Raw genomic sequence first — 14,955 nt, forward strand, 5'->3', positions numbered from 1 at the left:
TTTCATGTTCCCAAAACTATGAATAATGCTGAACTTACAATACTAACTTGATACAAGTATGAACAAATGAATACAGGGATTCATTAAACATATTACATTACAAAAACTGATGCAATAAAAAAGTCATAGATTACCAACTGAAAGTTTTCCAATATTTTTGGACAAAGCTCTATGTTTATTAGCATTTGAAACCTAGTTTTAAAGGAATGTTTTTCTTCATTTATAAGTCCTTACACCTATTTTGTTGACCAACATGAATGACTAAAACACATTATAATGTGTCATTAAGAAAGTGTTGAGAACTGTGCACATTAACTCTGCTCACTTGAATTTTAGCTCTTTCTTTTATTTTTGAGTCTTTATCTTTCATTTGCCAAAGGGCAGATTGAATTACATATGGTTCTAATGTAAAGCAAATATATCTAAATTAGCCCTGCATTTTAAATTATTTACATTAATAAATTAGGTGAATTGGAATGTAGGTAATACTCTATTTATAGAAAAAATTGTAAGCATTTAATACGAAAAACCTTATAATAAAAACAAACTTTTATTGAGTGTGTATGGTAAATCAAGTATGCCTTTAAGTGATTTAACATATGTTAATTAACATCAACATATATTAACTGTCAGTCCCTTTGAACTTCTATAACAAAATACCATAGACTAGGTGGCTAATGAACGAAACAAATTTATTCCTCACAGTTCTGGGAGGCTGGGAAGTTCAAGATCAAAGCACTGGCAGATTCTGTGTCTAAGGAGAGTCCACTTCCTCATGGATGGTACCTTCTAGCTGTAACCTCACATGGTGGAAGGAGCAGGGCAGCTCTCAGGGTCCTTTTTATTAAGAACATTACTCTCATTCATGAGGGCTCTGTCTCCATGACCTAATTGCCTCCTAAAGGACCTACCTCCTAATTCCATCACATTGGGAATTAGGTTTTAACATATGAGTTTTGATGGACAAACATTCAGATCATAGCATTACTAATGTATTAAACATATATTAACTAATACTTATATGTATGATTTTAGATATGAACTAATGTTCACAAGAAATCTATAACTAATGTTACTCATTAATCTCTCTCTTACAGATAATGAAACTGCGGCATAGAAGAGTCAGATAATTCTCCCACAATTACAAAACCTGTAAATGGAGAATTAGGATCAAATTCAGACATTCTGAAACAAGAGCCCATAGACCACTTCTAAGCCGTCAGATACATAAAGACAGAATCAATTTTGTACTTGTTGATTTGTAATGCTGAACTTTTATCTTACCATCCTATGTTACTAAGATACATATTTTTTCAATTGGCAAGTATTTCATCAAATTTCTTCTTTTCCATTATCTACTACTCAGAATCTCTACCATAACTCTAGGAACATTTCTGATGCAATACAGATTCCTAAATAAACTACATTTGAAATATAAAAATGTTGCAAATGTTTTCTCATCTGTATATTTATTGACAAAGTCTAAGAAGAACAGAATGTGATATTACATTTCTAAAGTAACTTCCGATAACCAATGTAATGTTTGCCAAATTGAAATTTTATTAAATATAAACTTAAAAAGCTAGGTAAAAGTAATTTGTTCCCTCTAATATTATTCTTTGAATTCACCATTTTGCACAGTGAATTTCTGCATCACAACCATACCTTGGTGTACTTGGACTTTCAATCTTCACAAAAATTATATTAGGAAGTAGAGGAGTTGTCAGCAGCAATCCATCAGAGATATCAGGAAAAGCGACTTTAGTATATAAAATAATTATACTTAGATACTGCGATCATGAGCCTCAAGGAAAATTTTGGTATGCTTTTTTTTCTTATTTATAATTTATTAAATGTGATTTATCTTCATCCATTTAGAGAATTCCTGCTGCTAGCTTTATGGTCGTATTTTGCATAGATTTTGCTATAGGTGACATTCATTTTTGTTACATACTTTATTCATGATTAACATGCAGATGTTTCTCAAAGCAAATTACCATATATATTTGATAAAATGCAACATGTTATTTTTGAAAGTTAAAATAAGATACATATTTAAAAGAGGCAGAGTAGTATCTTCAGAGAGAGCTTTAAGACCCATCATTGTTTAATATATTTGTTGTATTTCTTGTTGTTCAGTTAACTTCACAGGCTGTAACACTGGCCTTGGTATCTACCAGTCTTAGTACAGCGTATAGCTAACAAAAGCTCTGCTTTGTGAACAGATGTAGGAGTCACAGCAGATACTTTACTGTTCTGGACTAAAATTGGACACCCTCTCCAATTCACATTATCAATACTGTCTTAAATATATTTACGGTTGATTTTAATAAGGACAATAATCAAAATTAATGTTAGAGTCTGGATGTTATGGCAAGTTGTATTTTACAAGCTTTTTTTAAAAAAAAATTGTATCTTTTTTTTTCCTACTTTCACTTTGTCACAATTACTATATATCTTAATCTCAAACTTTCCCCACTATAACAAATATACTTGGCTCCCAGCAAAGACAATCTTCTAAAGCTGATATTGTATTGAGTATTTTTTTTTCCTTTTTTATTTTAATGTTAATTTTCTAACATAAATTAATGTTTCATATCTCTATCATTATAATTAACTACTTTATTATAGGTGAGGATTAATTCCTTCTATTTCATACCTACATTATGAATATTTTAATTGCAAGTAAATACAACTATATGATTCTCTTAACTTTCTAATGAGCACCAATAATATTATTTACTTCCTTGATAATATCTTTTTACTTAAATCTTGAGAGGTAAAATTTAAAGACACTTTGTTGTAAATTCTGAGAACAGTTTTCTGGCGTACTACATTAACTTTTTGGACCTTAATTTAACTTGTTTTACTGTAAAACACAAGTTTGTTTTTTGGGAAGCTATGATTCAAACAATGAAAAATTAAAATAATATGAGTGTCTTTCTTTCCAATATTTCCTTACAAAAGTGCCGAAGTTTATATCCAGCATAGCCGAAGATGAATGAGTCCTGGGATGAAAAAAACCTGTTTCCTTCAATATTTTCAATGGGCAATAGCAGACTAAAATTTCAATAGGTCCTAGAAACTCTTTAAATCATCCTTTTCCAAACCTTTTAAATTACAGTGCTTCTGTACTCCCTTCTCTCGTCCTGATTTCTTTCTTCTCTCTTCTCCTCCTTCCCTTCCCCTCCTCTTCCCTCTCTTCTCTCTTCTCATCCATTCCCTTCCTGTCTTCTTTTCTCTACAATTTAAAGCCAGTAAGCTGAGCACACAACAGTTTACAGGTAACATGAAATCTGGAGTCAGACTTATTGAGGTAAAATTCTTGCTCAGTGCCGCAGCACTGTTGGCTTTTCTACTTTGTTAACAGGAGAAGAAATTTTATGATTGTCTTTTATGATGTCTGCATTCAAAACCATTTCAACAATGTTGTATTAGCTTTTATATGTTCTGAAAATATCCACTACAGGAGGAAAATGTTTTGTTACTATTAGTAGAGAGAAAAGGGAAAGATAAATAGTTTTGATGACAAATCTGTAAGCAGTTTTACCTTCATTTTCTTACTTAGTCCTTAAAATAGAGCATTGAAATCAAAATGTCCATTATATAGTAAGGAAGGGAACTAAAGTCATCGGAAGCCAGTACCTATGGTATACTCTGGCTCTTTATGGTATTCCAAGATAGAATTAACATATGCTACTCAATATACTCATTTGCAACTATCCTTGATTTCAGAAAAGACTGAAAAGAATATGCTTGTATCTACTTTCTAAGACTGTTTTTTGTCCTACAGTTTACTTAATCCAAGGTAATTCATCAGTAGAAAGTTAAATGGCATTCATATTTTTGGATTTTAGGGCAAAAATATTATATGAGATATATGCATTCTAAATATGTGAGAGGTAACTTATTTACGTTATAATTAGCTATTCTCCCTTAACAAGGTGACTTGACATTGTCAAGTATTGATGCTGTCATTAAAATACCAGTGAAGTTGTGTTCTTTATTGCTCATTAGGAAGTCTTTTAATATAACTGAAGTCCATTGCCACTAATTACTATTCTAATAGAATATGCCTATATACATACTGATTGTTTGAAATACACTTTGCTTTTGGTGAGAAGAGAAATGCCCTGACAGGGATGCTGCCTTGGCTCTTCATGTTTTCTTTAAACAGCAAGGAGAAGGAGGATGAAAAGCAGGAGGAGGAGGAGGAGAAGAAGTGGGTGGGAGGAGGCGGAATGAGAGGAAAAAGAAAGGAGGAGGAAGGCAGGAAGGAAGGAAAGAGAGATATGTGGCTCTGTATATTATAAATCTCTTAGAGCAGTAGAGTGACTGAGCTGGTGCTGTGGTGAATGTAAAATGTAAACTTCCATTAAATCATTTTATAAACCTATGAAGGCATATTTTAGTTCTCATGCATGCTTGTACTTAATATATCCACTGTTCCTGGAGCCATTTGCATCTTTCTGACTCTGTTTATTTTGGCTAACAAAAATTCTGCCCTCACCACATAAGGAAAGAATATAAATAAAGCAAGAAAATAAAAAGAAGTGAAGGAAGGTAATTGGATAAAAGGAGAATATTCATTGGTATATACATGCTCTACTAGATTCTAGTCTCAAGCCCAACAACAGCTTTCACATTATTTAAATTATTACACTTTCTGTAGCTATGGTTCCAACATATATAAAGTAAAATAACTGGGCTACGTAAAATCATAGGTGATTTTCAGTTGTACAATTATATTACTTTCTTTGACAGTCATTTATGATGACTTCAATATGAAAGGTCAGTTTAATGTATCGCCACAGAGGAGTGAAACTTGTTATGTTCCCGTCATACTACATGGCCATCTTACTTTAACTATTAACCCTACTGAGGATAAAACAGTTCTTATTTTATTGATTAGAAAGTAAAGTTTAAGAGAAGTTAAATATTTCTTTTTCCTTGGCAATTGGACCAAAGATAAGGAGAATGCACTGCTTTTTGAAAAGTCTCAGTAACTTAATATTTTTCCTAAGGAATTAAAGAAAAATTCAGATTAGAGAAGGCAGAAGTAGCCTACTAAAGATAAAATTCAGTAATAAACAGATTTTATCCACCAAGGTTTTTTGGCCCTTCATTCACTTTCAAGTTCAGAATTTTTCACGATGCAAATAAAATGATATTCTTAATATGAGGTCATTTTGGGATTTGAATCCAGGTGTCTGACTCTAAATACCATGCTCTCTCCACTGTAAGGACAGTTTTCAAACTCTGTTAAATATTCTAATAACATCTGGTTCTATTCCATTTTTAACAGATAAACTATTTGTATAACCGAAAAATTATATAACACTGGCCTATAAAATGTTAAGACCAACAGTGAGCCAAATTATTTTTGTGTAAAACTTGTATACATTCTTTCTGCCATCTTGGTATATATACACATTTGTGTGTCATTCTAGGTTGTTGTACTCTTGTCTTGTTGATTTTTTCAAAATTTAGTCTCAGGTTCCAAGGCCAAAGAGCTTCTTATGGAAATAAAAAGTATTCTGTGAAGGAAGAAAGCAATTACTATAAAAGTATTTCTCCATGTTAAGGTTTTATCTAGCAACAATTTGGGGACATCTGCAATATTAAAACTATTATAGAATAAAGTCAGAAAATGGAGATTAAAGTAGGTATGGGAAACCATGTGTCTATGAGTAGAAACAGTATAGCAATGAATGAAACTTTGGACAACATTAATATTAAACCTGGAAAAAAGTTTGTATATCTCACAGATAACACCCAGGAAATCCTTATAAAATGCAGAATCCCTAGAAAGTAAGCCAATTTAAAAATATTCTCTTTTGGTTTTTCTAATCTTATTATATTTAATTCATCAAATTAAGTAGTTATATTTATATTCATAAAAGGCAAATATGTTGCCTATTGAGTCAGGCCCCATCCAAGGTAATAAAATTAAAACTGCCAAAAAAAAAATGTATATATTGATTTCATAGACCATACATTCTAGTGATAAGAACAAGGGCAATTAATTAAGACAGACAAAATGCTATATTTTTTTTAGAAGAATGGCATGAATTATTGAATTATAAACGAAAGGAGACCACTTTATCAAAATGACCTATGGGAAGATCATTTCAAATATAGACCATGGAGTAGAAAGGAAATGAGTCTTTTCTAAAGATGAGATCATATTAGGTGGGGGAGAAAATGGTATTACATGAGGTCAATGGCAGGCAGAGTCCAGGGCATGTGGGACATTTAGGCCACAACTAGGTGTTTGGATAGTGTTCATAAACATTTTAGAAAGGCTCACGTTGGGTCACGGCAAAATATGCTTCCTTTGAACTCTTTATTTTTTAGGATAGAGAGTGATTCAAAGAATTGAATTTTAGGCACATAACCTCTGAATTAGTAAAGAAAGTTCAAGCTTTCTGAAATATTTTCCCATATCTTGGTTTTGTAATTGTTATTTATTTGCTAGTTTTTGGATCAGATCCAGTTCTAACTGCTCTTTCTCTTCAAATACTTTACATTAGAAGTCAAGCATTATCTCACATTTACCTGTTTATTCCTAATATTCAAAGGAAGGTGTGAAATTTTCTAAATATGATATCAATACATAGATGTATATTTCTTAGAGAGACCAAATTTGTACAATTCAGCAATAAAATTATTCTTTAACCAGGAACCCAAGTTTATAAAGATCAACTTCTGATCTACTATATTTTCTTTATTCTCGTTTACTTGACTTGTAATTGTAAAAGCTGCCAGTAAGATTTTCTCTCTCTTGCTAATGAAAAATAATAATCCCAAGAAAATTTTAGCCTTTGCCATACTTTTTTTCTGCTCTCAGGGCGAGAAACCCAAGAGATTTAAATGAAAAGCATGGGTGTGTGTGTGTGTGTTTGTGTGTGTATGTGTGTGTGTGTGTGTGTGTGTGTGTGTGTGTTAATGCAGAAATGTATCATAGAAGGATAAAAAATGAGATCAGTCTTATAGGTATCAATCAACTTAATCTACATTTACCGAGCAGGAACTCTGTATGATTTCCAGGCCAGTTATTATGGGCCATATAAAGATGTCCATGTGTTTACAATGGGTTTGCAAATAGGAGGGATAAACAGTAAAATTTACTGAACTATATCAGATGCTAAATCATGAGTAACATGAGTTGTTTAGTAATATAAAATATACAATTTATCTTATTTATTTAATTTAGTTTGCTTTCAATATTCTCAGATTCAAACAATTTGATGCCTCTAGAAATGTTATGTGACTTTATAGTAATCATTTTTGGTATTAATTTAGCCTTCAAGTAATGTGCTTGTTTCCCCTACCTTTTTCCCTTCTAGCATTTTTTCTAATGCATTTCGATTTAAATTTTATGCTATCTGCATTTTAAGATTCTCCTATCTTTTTTTGGAATATGTTTAAAAATCTATATAAACAAATTTTCAGACTTAATTGATAGAAATCAATTCAATTATCACATGTATTAATTACAGGACTGACATAGTTTAATTATATTTCATTCGTAAATAAATATCTAAATTAGAAAATTTTGTCATCCTTTGAAGGCAGAAAAATTGCAGTAATAACTTACACAGTACCAAACTAAAAAACTGAAGTCTATAGAGCATTAAATACACCCAATGCCTTATGGCTGTAAGCACTAGTTCTACCTATCAAGTAACGATGTCACTGGCCAAAAGTCCCAGTCAGTGTCTTCAAGGATTTAGTGTTGCTAAAGGCTACTTACAACAGTGAATTGTTTTCCACTATAATTAATTCAGCTACACTGAAAATACATAAAGGCAGGCTGAAGGCACATTTCTAATTCATGTATGATAAACATCATATTATAACAGAATAAGTATAGTATGCACTATTAGTTTTCACATGAAATATTACTTATATCTGTGTTGCAATTAATGATTAAATCTATAAATAAAAACTGGTGTTCATGTGTATGTGTCATGGAAATTATTTTTGCTAATAATTTTTCATTAAATGATATATTAATTTTTATTATGCAAAATAAGCTTTGCTCCAAAAATTAATCTGGTATCTCAAGAACTTATATAGACAACTGGGATTTAAAGTTATTTGCAAGAACTTAGAGTGATGAAATAGAGAATATAAAGCCAAGAAAGATGTTCCCAGGAGGGAAGTTCACTCACAATTCTCAAGGGATCACAATGACCTCAGAGGCCTATAGGTAATATAAATGTGTGAAGCATCTGAGTATGAGAAATAGATAGCTGTTTTACCAATGAACTAGACAGCACATCGGTCCCTTAAAGTATTCACATTTATTAAAAAGAATGAAAGCTAAACAAAAACATCCTGCTGGCCAAGTAAAATAAGTCAGCTGGCCATATTCAGACCAGGAACCAACAGTATGCAACAAAATCACAACATCAATCCTATATTTATGTCCATTTATGGACAAATATGCACATAAAATGATAATTATTGATAAGCCATCAAATTAAATAAAATATAAATACCTGTTATGGAGAGGGTATTTTAATTAACAAATGAGTGATACTCAATACTAACTCTGTAAGCAAATATACATTGTTGAAATTCATATGAACACGTTATTTTATATAAATTCAATATTTTCCTGTGTTTAAGTACACATTACAACACACTTGTCTTCCTAAGTATATCTATACTTTGATTTTTTTTCTAATGCATTTCCATTTAATTTTTCTTCTATCTGCAATTTAAGATTCTCCTATCGTTTTTCAGAATATGTTTAAAAATATATACAAACACATTTTCAGACTTAATTCATAGAAATCAATTCAATTATCACATGTATTAATAATTCAAGCCCGGTCAGTAAGAAAGAACCTTCTTAGGAGTTAGTTGCTAATGTATAAAATTTAATTAATTAAACACAGATGTTATTATAAATTAGACATGATTACATAGAGGATAAGTAAATTGTAAATAACATCAAAAACTATAAAATTGTATTCTCAAAGAAATGACTGATTATTACATTTATCAAAAATTACTCTGAGGGTATGAAAAGGAGGAAGCATGGAACAAACAATAAGCAAGCAACAAACAAACATATACATTAAAAAAAATGTAGAGGCTTAGAAATTAAACTCGAGCAGCAGATATAGAGAGAATTACCCCAGAAAGAAGCAGAGAATGGACCTCCCAGAGTAACTTAACCATAAAGAAAAAGTAATATTTCTAGATTATCTGGGGTTTTTACATTGCATTGAGAAGACATTTTTATTGTTGACAAAGAGCTTAAACTTGGATTAATATTTAGTACATAGAAAAGTAAACAAATGAAAAATAAAGACAAAGTATTTCTAGGTATAACAATATATGCAGTATGAATTATGCTAACCAAATATTATAACTAAAGTGTGACAATAGAGGAAAGTGATAAGTGTGTGCTAGGAAAAGGTATAGGAGAAGGGAATATGAAAGCGGTATCCTAAATTTTGATAGAAGCAGTTGATATCAGAATCTTAAAAAGAAATTTTTATATAAGCCAATTATATGTAACATGGAGATAAATATAAGGAAAAAACCTTCTAAAATATTTGAAAGCAGTTGTTTCTGAGAAATAGGAATCAGAGTTGGAGGATAAAAGAAAGGAACTGATTTTTCTTTTATTATAAATATTTAGATTATATTGCATTTTATAATTTTATACATATATGTGTATACATGTTTGACTAAGTAAAACATAAATTAAAAACAGAGCCCCGTTTTCAGGTCCAACAGGCAAAGGACTTGGAGTTGCTGCCAACATCCTTACAACAAGAAAAACTGCTGAACGAACTGAAAACAAAAACTCATGTTAGATCCACCAGAGACTCAAAGTCACAGGAAAAACTGCCCAGAGTGGTATGGTCTCCTTAACAATAGCCTTCCCTCAAGGGACACTATTTTATCAAAGCCTAATAACTTCCGTATTTCGAGAACCTAATGGTACCTTGGAGGAAGGAAAATACCCAACTCCACTGTCCTCTAAACTTCTGGTCTTACCTGAGTCGGGGAACTGAACAGCCCTTGCGAAGGTCACAGACCTGGGACACCAGCTCATTAGAAGACTGAGATCTAATTATAGGACTATAAGAATGTTTCTCCTTGTACTATACCATACCAACACATCAATAGACCTTCTATACGATCACAGGAGATTACAGCTGAATGAACTGCAAGTCTTGCACCTTATTTATGAAGAAATATCTATGGAAACCCAAAGACAACAGAGGAGGGAAAAACAAAGGAACTAGAGAATATTTTAGGCTTTGACACCACAGCTACAGCAAACAGTAAACACAGGTATACTTCTAACCAGATAAAGATAAAATCTTATACTAAAGGCCCATTTATCTCAATTTTAATGCAATGTATTATGTGCAGCTTTAAACAAAAATTATAAAGCATGTGAAAATGTGGAACAAAGTGTGAAGACACAAAGCAACCTTCAGAACCAGACTCATATAGTGTAGAGATATTGAAATTATTAGACTGCAGTTTGAAACCAACTATGATTCATATTTTCAGGAGTCTAGTAGAAAAAATGGATAACATACAAGAGTAAATGGGTAACATAAGTAGAGTGATGGAAATTCTAAGGAAGAAACAAAAGGAAATGTTGGAAATAGAAAACACTGCAAAATAAAAAAAGAATGCCTTTGATAGTATCATCAGAATAGAGAGTGTAAAAAGGTCAGTGATTGCCTGGGAGTAGGTTGAGTTCAGGGGATATTTAGGGCAATGAATCTATTCTCTTCAGCACTGTGATGGTGAATACATGTCATTATATATTTGTCAAAACTGTACAACCCAAAGACTGAACTCTAATGTAAACTATGGATTTAGCTAATAATAATGTACCAGTACGGTTCATCAATTATAATAAATGCACTGAACTAATGGAAAATGTTAATAATAGGGGAAACTGTATGTGGGTTGGTGGGGAAGAGGACGTATGGCGATTTGCTGTGCTTTCCGTTCAATGTTTATGGAAACCTCCTAAAAAGTCTCTAGAAAATAATCTATTACCTTAAATAAAACTTTTTATATACACCATGCCAGTTGATATTTAAAACAAACCCATGATGATAATCTAGAATAGGAATTATTAACGTTACCCAAATAATTATCCAGGCTACCAGATGAAATATTATAAAGGCTCTTCAAAATCAGGCATAGTACTGAGACTCAAAGTGGGTAAGAATATATTAAGTATATTTTAGTGTTTAGTAACATGGAAGTGGCGATTTTGAGAAAATTAAATAGATGAGATGAAAAGATATTATTAGAAAGACTATCTAGCTTTAAGTTAGAATATTCTAGAAGTGAGCTAATGAAGTCAGAATTGTTAGAATGGGTAAGGAGAAAAATAATGGACCATGTAATAAATTGTTACATTATATCACTTATCTTAAATTTTATAGTAAATGTAATTTACCTTATATTAGAAATTTAGTACATATAGTGGACAATGGAAGAGAAATTTTTAGAATTAGAATTTGGTCTGATTGGCAGGATTGAGAGAAGCAAGTGTTAGTTTGAGAAGAGAAAGTAGTTTTTTTAGGGATTGTGATAAATGGATTTAGACACATCTGAAATCTTAAACATCAAAGTAGAAATATACTGCATAGGAAGATACTTCTGTGATCAATTTTAAGGAAAAAGTGGTGAGCAGAACACTGAGAATAAATAACTTAGAGGTGGTATGAAAAACTACAAGAGCTACTCACGAAAGAGAATTCAAAAACAATTGTGAGCTAAGGTCTGGGATTTGAAGCATTTATTGGCAGGGCTAAAAAGAAGCAGTAATGAAAAAAAGAAGGAAATATTAGACCAAGATACAAGGTGGGGAGTAATAAGGTGATCAAGATGGCAATGCAGTACACTTTAAGCCTTTACAATGAAGGCAGAGAATAGTATTAAAGTAAATGACAGAGGAGTGAATAAAGAAGTGTGGTACGTATATATCTATAATGGAATCAAAAAGAATGAAATAATGCCATTTGCAGCAACATGGATGGACCTACAGAATATCATGCTGAGTGAAGTAAGTCAGACAGAGAATGACAAATAGCATATGATATCGCTTGTATGTGGAATAAAAAAAAAAAAAAAAAATGGTACAAATGAACTTATTTACAAAACAGAAATAGAGTCACAGATGTAGAAAACAAACTAATGGTTACCGGGGGGAAGGTGGGAGGGATAAATTGGGAGATTGGGACTGACATATATACACTAATATATATAAAATATCAATAGATAACTAACAAGGACCTGCTGTATAGCACAGGGAACTCTACTCAATACTCTGTAATGACCTATATGGGAAAAGAATCTAAAAAAGAGTGTATGTATACGTATAACTGATTCACTTTGCTGTACACCTGAAACTAACACATTGTAAATTTGCTGCCATCTCCCTCAGGCTCTCCCCTTTTTATTAAACTCTGCTTTCTCAGTATGCTTAATGTTTACCTAAAGGAGTGTTTCTTGGCAAAATGTAATCTGCACTTTTAATGGAGTCCCAAGTAATGTTGAAGCTGCTGGTTCCAACAACACTTTTAATTTCAAGGTTCTAGAGGATCAGCTGTCACCAGTTTAAATCTCCCCTCTGTGATTTCCCCATAATAAAACTATTTCCCTCTTGTTATCGATATTTTAATTCCTTAAATGCTAGGGGAAAATATAGGATTGCTTCACAATTCTGAGAGTTGGAGTTTATTTTGAAACATGCAGGAAAAGGTATATTTTTTCTCTAATTATTATAGGTATGCATTTTCACTCTCCATGCAGATGTTATTTAGCAAAGCAAAGTAGAATTCCATATATGATGCTGTGATTTCAAAAAACATATAAGCATGCATGGGTGGCTTTGTGCCTTTAGTCGATCCAAATGCTAGATCCAGGCACTCACCGAGGTTTCTTTTTTTTCTACAGATGAAGTTTCTCCAACTATTGTACCTAATAATAAGAAAGCACCACCTGTCGCCTTTGTTTCCTAATGAGTTCTTAAAAACCATCTGGGGGCAGCTATCTTTTCCCCTGAAAAAGCAAATAGCTGTCATATTGCACTAAATCACTTCCTACCTTCCTGAACCTAGAAAGCCTAAAAAAAAACTTTTAACCTTGCCTATTCAATTTGTTAAATTCATTGTAGAATATTTTTTCTGTTATTACATAATTGAATAGTAAATAGAAGATTTTAGCAGATATTTCTCATTACCAATAAGGATAATTTATTTGTGCCATTATGAGGATTATAAATCTTTGATTGTACTCCCTGAGATTATACTCCAGAAACAACTGTGATGCTAAGAGAGCTGGAAGTTGGCAAATTAATAGAGTTCTCTTTAAGTCAAAGTTATGTTGGCTTATGACATCAAATTTAATTGATATGTTTTTCAGAAAACTCAAGATATATTTTTGGAAAAGTATTCAATAAAAACTCTTAAACAGTTTTTTTTCTTAGTGGGAAGAATTACAGAGGAACAGAGAAACAGAACCTAGAGTAGAGTAGTAAACCAACATAAATAAACCATGTTGGTAGCTGAAAGTCCACCACTATAACGTGTTTGGGAGACCTCTGCTCACAGGTTCATGTGTGTAATTCTTGAGATATAGAGCAGACCAATCGATTTTGTCCATGGGCCAAATTAGATGAACATGGATAGCCTTTTCACATAAAATCCCCAAAAGACACAAAAGCATGGATTCAAACCCCAGAGATTGGTATGGAATAAAAAATTAAAAAAAAAAATAGATCAATTCCTCCTGTTTCACAAGTGAAGAAGCAGTTTCAGTAACTTTTCCCTCCCAAGACCACACTTCTTTCCAAATAACAACAACAGCAACAACACAAAACTTAGTTTCTTTGTGGAAAAGTACTATTAATCGTGGTCATTTACAGCACATTTTTATCAGTTGTACCTAATTACTTCTCAGCCATTGAGAGTCACACTTGTCAATACGAGTCAGATTAACTTCATTGTGAAATTTTATTTGGTTTTCATTCCGGAATTTGTGTAAAGATGCCCAGCCTCTAAATTACTGACAAGCCCCATGTTCATCCACTATTATTTAACTAATCTCAAACTTTATAAATATTTAGAATACTAAGTGCATCGATTAATGACATGTTTAAGAAAGTGACTTTGCTGTCAACTGATAACCACAGAGAACCAAAGGAAAAGAGGTGAGAAATAAAATGAACAGATGGCAGAAATTTACACTTTCAATGAAACAGTAGCAGAAAACTAAAATCTAAAGAGATAATTTGCTTTTTCTCTCTCTAACTGAAAGTTTTCAAAAGATATTCTGGCAGTAAGAGCTAACCTTTTCCTTTCTTAAACTGAAGAAATCTTTGAATGGTTGAATTAGTCATTGGAAGAAACACTTAATAAGTCATAACTGCCAGGATAAATATTGCTGCACTTACCAGCAGTTCAAAACGTCAGTTTGTGAAAGAATTTTTGCAAACATCTGTATTCACTGCTATGTTTTGTAATTGTAATTACACAGAAATTCACAGGAGTGTTAAAGGAAGGTTAGGTTTGGAATAATCTCCTCTGTGTATGTTATATTTTTGTGCACACTGCTCTAGTTTAAAGTGATGCATTTATCCTGACGTCTACAATACAGAAAGGCAGCCCTTTTGTAGTCATCCTGAGGAAGAAAACTATCTAATATTAGTATGCCTTGTAAAGTAATTTACAGTATATACAATGGATTTGCATTTCTTATTGTTGCTGTATTTTAACAGAGAATTTTGCATGTATTCTATTTGGCATATGCTCCAGTGCACGTAAGAATTTTTTTTCTTCAACTGACAGATACTGAATGGAGTGAAGCCAATCAGTACAGCTCAGCTCTGTGACTCTAGTAAACTGCAATGATTCTCATGGGCTAAGGTAATGCTAAAATAGGTTATTATAA

Source organism: Balaenoptera musculus, chromosome 5 (assembly GCF_009873245.2).
Source record: "Balaenoptera musculus isolate JJ_BM4_2016_0621 chromosome 5, mBalMus1.pri.v3, whole genome shotgun sequence".
Lineage (NCBI taxonomy): Eukaryota > Metazoa > Chordata > Mammalia > Artiodactyla > Balaenopteridae > Balaenoptera > Balaenoptera musculus.